The following is a 7,919-nucleotide window of genomic DNA, read 5'->3' on the forward strand; positions in this document are numbered from 1 at the left end:
GAATATTAGTTAAAAGAAAGCAAGCTTTGTGGGCAAGCAAGCCTTCACAAACCGCTATACTTAAATCAGGATAACCTACTGTACAGGCACTGCTTTTGTTTAGACTGATTTAATTTCATTATTTAGATCGATTTTTAGATTGTAATTCCCAATTTCAATATAAATTATTTGTAAGTTGAGCTAGGTGCCTGTGGGTTTGCACTACTCTTATAACGTGAATTAAAATGAATTCTAAGTCAAACTGATACCAGCCATAGCTAAGCCCAGTCTTATCTGTCACTGAAACAGTTGATTCCCTAAAAACACAATAAAAGCAATTTTTCAAAATCATAGTCTTCACTGGAAGCTTTCCTCCTTGTGATGTTAGCTGCCACTGCAGAAAAGCTCTGCTCTCTGCCAAAAAGCAGCGAGCCTGCAGGTGAAGATCATGCCTATTGTATGATCATTTGACATATTCATCATCATTTGCCATTATTCTTCCCTTCAATCAGCATGCCACTTTAAATGTCATGTGTCAATAAGCTAAGCGATGTTTTCAGCTGTAAGCCTGTACAAATAATCTTTAGAGTATAACTCTGCCCTTGAGGTAAACTATATGCTCAACTTTTATTCTAAGACAACCAAATGTCCTTACAAATTTAGATCCAAGTAACAATACTGGCTTTAGTTCATAGATTTGCCAGTTTAACGTCAACTTAGGCAACAATAGCTTTCAGTCTTAGCCAAAAATAAAATGCCAAGTCTCTAAGAAAGAGAAAGACTTCTTCCTCAGTTCAAATTAATGCTTTTGTTTAAAGAAATAAAAAAGATGGTATCAGGAAAACCACTCGTGAAATTAACAGCATCTTCCCCCCCTCCTCCGATATTCTCTCCCCTTTTTAAAAGAAAAATTCACAACTTTAAAAACCTCATCTTTTTAGTACTGAATAAATTAAATTCTCCAAGTATCTTCAGTCTCCTAAAGTAAACTATTTAAATGCTTATCATAGATCTCACTCTTCACAGACACTGCCATTTTCCTAAAAGCACCCTGACAGGGTTTTAGAATCCACAGCCTTGTTCAAATCAGCTCTCTCTCAATTAAGTATTTCCCTGTAGCCTATTTTACCCACGCTCCTTCCTCAAAGGACTCACCCAAGTTTTTTTAAGCACTTAAAATGTTATTTGGGTGCCTAACTTTCACTGCTTGCTCTCTGACACTAATGTCATGACAGTATCCAGAAATCAATCTGTAAGCAGTTGTGATAACCCTTTGGCTCAAAAGAAAGTGAAGTGGGAGGGTAAAGAAATCCGGAGGCAGTATTTTTTCTGACTGTTAGATTGCTACTATCTGAAATTACTAATTAGCAAGAAGAGATTTTTGTTCCTGCAACTGATTCTGTTCAAGTAGATAAACAGCAAACAGAGGAGGAAAAAGCTGAAAATTGCTGTTTTCTTTCACATTCTCTCAAGAACTGAAGGCAGGTGGGAGAACTTGTCATTAAAATCCACACCAGTTCTCTTCTAATATTCCCCATTCTTTTGAAAATTAAGTTCAAGATTTAAATAAAATTAGGACCCCCCAAAACAGGGTCTTCTATAAATACATCCTCTTTAAGTTCTGAGAGGCATTTCAGTGCTGAAAAGAAATCATTGGAAGCTAGATGTCTCACCTGTTTCGACATTCTGGATAACATCACTAGGCTTCCAACTGAAAAAGGCTTTTAGAAATCTCACCCTAAATTGCAAAGAAGAAAGAAATGCAACATCAGCTGTAAGGAACCCATTAGCCCTCTTGTCGTCTTCAGAGAAATAAGGACTTCAAGCAGTTGTCAGAAACATTTTACCTTTTACTACCTCTTTAGAGAAAACCAACAACTAAGAAGCCTGTGAAATATAAATGCAGTGTATCTTAAACCTGCTTATGCTTGCAGCTTCATAGGATTCAAAACAGTAGGTCTCAAAGTTAATGTAAAGTAGTTGAAGATTCAGAGTTGAAGCAAGGGCTTTCAATGACTGCAGTGCTTCAGTCCGGCTCAGGGCATCACTGCCTGCCAAGGATGAGTCTGGGAACGGAGTGGTCCCTTCATCAGATCATAGACCATTACATTACCTACACAGGCCCTCCCACCAGCAGAGCAGACAAATCTTGGTCTGTGGACAATCAAAACCCACTTATTGTAAATGTGTGGGTTTACCAATTTCTATTGCACAAACGTTTAATAGATCCTTGAGTATGCAAGGATAATTAAGCAAAAAAAGGGGGATTTTATTTGGTGCTAATTCACCACATGCAAATTCCAGCTGTTTACTGTAGACCTACCGCCAAGCATAAACTTCTTCCCACAGCTCATCAGAAAGCCTCTCGCTGGTGAAAGTGGTTAATCCACAAGATTTTTGTTGCTGAAGCCAAGACTCCAAATAGGGGGTTTACGTTACTAATGACAAAAATTTTGCATTCTTTAACTAGCGAATACTGTAAGGGTTTGCCCATTTACAGAAAACCACCCTAGAAGTGGTTGCTGGCAGAAAAACAGGACCAGAATAGAAGAAGTTGTTACCAGGCAGGAGAGAGATGCACCAAGCAAAGCAGCAGTGAACAACAGACTAGGAAAAAATCTTGTTATCTGGCAGCATCAAACAGCCAAAGTAAGCGACAAGTTCCTTAGTGCCCGCCAAGCAAAAGCCTTGTGCTAAAATATCTTCCTGTGCCCTGGCCAGCTTACAGCATCTGACCAAAGGCTGGAAACAAAACTTGGCCTTATGCCTCACTGTGATGCCTCATGCCACCACATGACAAAAGAAATGGCTCCTTTAATAACTAGGTTTGGTGTTTCGTATTATTCTTACCCCAGAAGCATCCAAAACACCCAGCCAGCATTAGAGCTTTATGGTGCTGGTTTCTCTGCAAAGAATGCATTGCTGCGAGTTATTTGCAATTTATAGAAAACCAAACAGAAAACCTCTAAGGGAATAAAAGAGAAGAGTGAATTGAACAAGTGCAAAGCTATTCTATGGGCATACAAACCTAAATCTGATTAAGAATATAATATCAGTAACAACCCCAGATCTCATTACATACTGTTCTGTGATCATATACATTTAATTTAAAAGTCTGCATAGCGCTGCATTTATAAATGGAAAAGTATACTGGATAGTAAATGGTACCTAAAAAGGGATTTCAGTTTTAACATGAACTTTTGAGAAGATCATAAAATTCAAGACCAACCATTCTACAAATCATCTTTACAGTTACCAGATTGTGGCTCTACTTAACCCTTCTCTAACAGAATTCAGCAGAAGCACTTCCCTCTGGCCATGAACAACAGGAAAAGCTACTGAAGGAACATACAACATGAAAAGATCTAGCTCTCAAAAGAATCATAGCATCTGCTTTTTCTCAGATCTTCCAAAAAGCACACGGAAATTGGCATCATTCAGGTCGCTTTTATAATTGCTCATGTGGCTGCAGACTGTAGTGAATAAAAATACTGAGATGTGGGTCTGTCCTGGTTTCGGCTGGGATAGAGTTAATTTTCTTCCTAGTAGCTGGTATAATGCTATGTTTTAGGTTCAGTATGAGAAGAATGTTGATAACACACTGATGTTTTCAGTTGTTGCTAAGTAGTGTTTAGACTAAAGTCAAGGATTCTTCAGCTTCTCATGCCCAGCCAGCAAGAAGGCTGGAGGGGCACAAGAAGTTGGGAGGGGACGCAGCCAGGGCAGCTGACCCAAACTGGCCAAAGGGGTATTCCATACCATGTGATGTCATGTCCAGTATATAAACTGGGGGGAGTTGGCCTGGAGGGTGGATCACTGCTCAGGAACTAACTGGGTGTCGGTCGGTGAGTGATGAGCAATTGTATTGTGCATCACTTGTTTTGTATATTCCAATCCTCTTATTATGACTATTGTCATTTTATTAGTGTTATCATTGTCATTACTAGTTTCTTCTTTCCTGTTCTATTAAACCGTTCTTATCTCAACCCACGAGTTTTACTTCTTTTCCCAATTTTCTCCCCCATCCAACTGGGGGGGGGGGGGGGAGTGAGTGAGTGGCTGCATGGTGCTTAGCTGCTGGCTGGGGTTAAACCACAACAGGGTCACTGCTGTGGTATGAGTTAGAAAAGTAAGAACATAGCACCATAGCTATAGGTGCAAGAAGACTACTGTGTCTCTTGAAAAAATTAACTACAAAACTGCCAGCAGCAAATTTTTAGGGAAAGCTGGTCACTACAAACTACAAAAACTGCTTCTGGTTTGCCCACATCTTTAAAGCCACTTGGTACTGTAAAGTGGCTTTCTCTAGATCGAAGAGTAACAAGCATGCATTAAACTGGCAATTATGTGTTGATAGCTTAATAAAAATTATTAGTATGAACATTTGCAATAACCATCAGCTACATATTTAACAAAATGGCCACAGGCTTGAAAAGCAATACTTTGAGACATGGAAAATATTTTGTATCTCACGATTGTCCTGCTTTCAGCTGGGATAGAGTTAATTGTCTTCCTAGTAGCTGGTACAGTGCTATGTTTTGAGTTCAGTATGCAAAGAATGTTAACACACTGATGTTTTCACTTGTTGCTAAGTAGTGTTTAGTCTAAAGTCAAGGATTTTTCAGCTTCTCATCCCCAGCCAGCGAGAAAGCTGGAGGGGCACAAGAAGCTGGCACAGGACACAGCCAGGGCAGCTGACCCAAACTGGCCAAAGGGGTATTCCATACCATGTGATGTCATGTCCAGTATATAAACTGGGGGGAGTTGGCCTGGAGGGTGGATTGCTGCTCAGGAACTAACTGGGTGTCGGTCAGTGAGTGATGAGCAATTGCATTGTGCATCACTTGTTTTGTATATTCCAATCCTCTTATTATGACTATTGTCATTTTATTAGTGTTATCATTATCATTACTAGTTTCTTCTTTTCTGTTCTATTAAACTGTTCTTATCTCAACCCACGAGTTTTACTTCTTTTCCCAATTTTCTCCCCCATCCCACAGGGTGGGGAGTGAGTGAGTGGCTGCATGGTGCTTAGTTGCTGGCTGGGGTTAAACCATGACAATGATGCCACAGAGTGGATGCTTACACAAAGAATTCACTGGAGGAGAGCAAGCATCTGTAGTTTCACACAAGTTTTCCAATCTCTCTGCAAGAAGAATTTTTCATGAAACAAAACAGTCACAACTGCTTTCCCAAAGCAGCAGCAGAAACACCACTTACTTCCTCATGGCTGATCATACTTTTTTTTCCCCCTAAGGAACACTGCAATCCCATCACCTTTATGCTACTACACTGCACACACCCAATTGACACTGTCCTCAGGGATCTCAGACCTCAATACTGCACTGCAATTAAAGTACAAAGTAACATAACAGAGGTCACTTGCTAGTACCTACATCCTCTAGCACCTACCCTTCTGACCAGGGGAATATGTTACATTGAGTTAGTGTACACCTAACTCATTGCAGACTTAACTGATCAAAGCCTGGCACAAAGTCAGGAACACACAAGACCTTTTCACACCAAGACAACCCTTTCGGCAGGCAAACTGGAAATGCCTCTTTTTCAGATACCCTTCTCTTTCTAATACCAAGTACAGATTTAACCAATCACATCTTGCTACACTTAGCTTTATACAGCAAGTTTCTTGCTTTTTTTCTTCTCCAGCCTGATAAACATTTACTAATTTATAGTAAGTGGATCTACAGAAGAGATTGACTGACAAACCTCGAAAGTTTCAGAGATATCTGAAAGTGTGATAAGGGCCTTATCCACAGAACAAACATTGGGAGAAGAAGAACCACCAAGTACGGCATTAAGAAAACAAAACCAAACCAAAACTCTGAATCTCATTTCGAAGCCGCTACCATGCTTTTCAGAGGCCTGATTCACTGCTGGAGCACTGGGCTGGTAGTACTGGATCTCATGGCTCCGAAGAGCCCATGCTAGACGCTGGAGTTAACTTCTGTCTTGTCAATAGCCTGCCATTTATAACAACTGGTTTTTGAAGGACATTTGCATTGTCACTTCAAAACCCTTGGGTCAGATGGTTTGGGGGAAAAATCCAACTCATCTAAGAAAGAAAAAAGATACTGTATCAAGTTGTTTTATGTAGTTGCTCAGTCAACCCTTCTTCCTACTGCGTAAAATAAGGCATAGGTTCACAAAACTCCCATCTGGACAAAGCTGGGCTATTCACTTCAAGGCAACTACTCACTTCTAGGGGCTAAACTTCATCAAGAGACAATTAACATACATTAAATTCTTTGGCAATGCTCTTTTCCCAACTAAATTCCTACCAAGGTGATGTTCTGCAAGTCCTCACAATGAAGGAAGGATGAAGCAACAAACTCCATTTTCCATTCCAGATTCAAATCCATACTGCAAGTTGATATCCATATCTTCTAAGAAAATTAATCTCCTGCAGTAATATACTGGAAAAGCTCAATAACTTTTGCAAACACAGATGCAGATTTAGAACTTCAGGACATCTGCACTCAACAAACAGGCAGCTGTTACCATTGACCCACATACGAGTATTATTGTGCTCAGTGCCATTAATGAAGAATATTTCATTTATTAGAGCAAAGCCAAATTTTAGCTTCTACACGCTTAATTCCTCTTTGGATCAAACTTCATTGCCACCTCTTGCACTTTATACTCCATAAGCCACTCATGCAGAGCATCCTCCTCCAGTCAAATTAAGATTCTGCTTTCAACTCCCTCTGTAAAGTTTGCTGTGCTCTCATCTTCTCCCCAGCCGTGTCAGCAGCTAGGATGACCATAGATAGAGCATGTTTGGCAGCTGAAATGACCCAGATGCTGAATCTGAAGCCATCTTCCCAGCTGCAGTAGCTGGGCTCACATCCGACGCCTCAGCTGTTGGCTGTCAAGCTGCCCTCAAAGCTGTGCCAAGAGTACATCTCAAAGCTTTGACCAAAGTGGGGCAAATGCTCTAAATCTGTGAGGCCTGCTGACAAAAAGGATAACAAAGACTAAATGTTTTAAAAGTGGGCAGTGAGGGAAACCAAGCACCCTTCTCCTTTCTCTTCTATTTCTCATTTTTTTCCACAATCTCTTTTCCCCTATTAACAAAAATTCAGGAAGAGCTGACTGGTGAGAGCAGGTCTAATGTACTACGTCCTAGTCTGAGGTACTGACCAGCAGGAGATTCCCCTTCACTTGTCAACATTACATGCAGTGGAAGGTGGCTCACGGACCTCCACATCAAGTCACAGGCATAGCAAGGGCTGGGAAACAATCTTTATTGAGGGAAAGGTGGAGACAGACAATTCCTTTATTTCATTATTCATTCTTTTAAGTCTCCTAGACATCTTTAAACTGTCAAAGCTGCAGAAATTCTTGTACAAATCAGGAGCGACTATTTAATATCCTACTTCTGACAATTTCATCATGATCTTGAAGCCAGGAAGGGACTTCTACATCCTCCATGCCTCCTCACTGAGGAGCAAAAGAAAAGGCTTATCTTGATTCAATGGCCTCAGTCATTCAATTACCACTATCCATTCTGATCTAGATTTAAAGGAGAGTATTTGAAGTTTTGGCCCGTTACCTCATCTCTGCTCAACCTGGCACAGCACTCCACATGCTGATAAAATAAACCATCCCCACCCACCAGTAAAGTACCTCCACATGGCCTATTTACTACTGAGAAAAAGAAGTCTCTTCTGAAATAGCAAGCCAAACTTACAAATGCCTCTTTCAGGTTTCTTGTATGTATTACATATATACATACTGTACCTGTTAGAGCTCCTGAAAAGAAAACACTGTTTTACAGAAAGTTTGTTTTTCTAAAATATCACATTTAATAGTGAAAAATATTTTGCACATTTACCATTAAATAGCCTATGCCTTGCTATAAAGCTAAGCATTTCCAAATTAAAAATAAAGATGATCTTCCGAGCAAAGGGAGCAGCATG

This window comes from Harpia harpyja, chromosome 2 (genome assembly GCF_026419915.1).
Source record: "Harpia harpyja isolate bHarHar1 chromosome 2, bHarHar1 primary haplotype, whole genome shotgun sequence".
Taxonomy (NCBI): Eukaryota; Metazoa; Chordata; class Aves; order Accipitriformes; family Accipitridae; genus Harpia; species Harpia harpyja.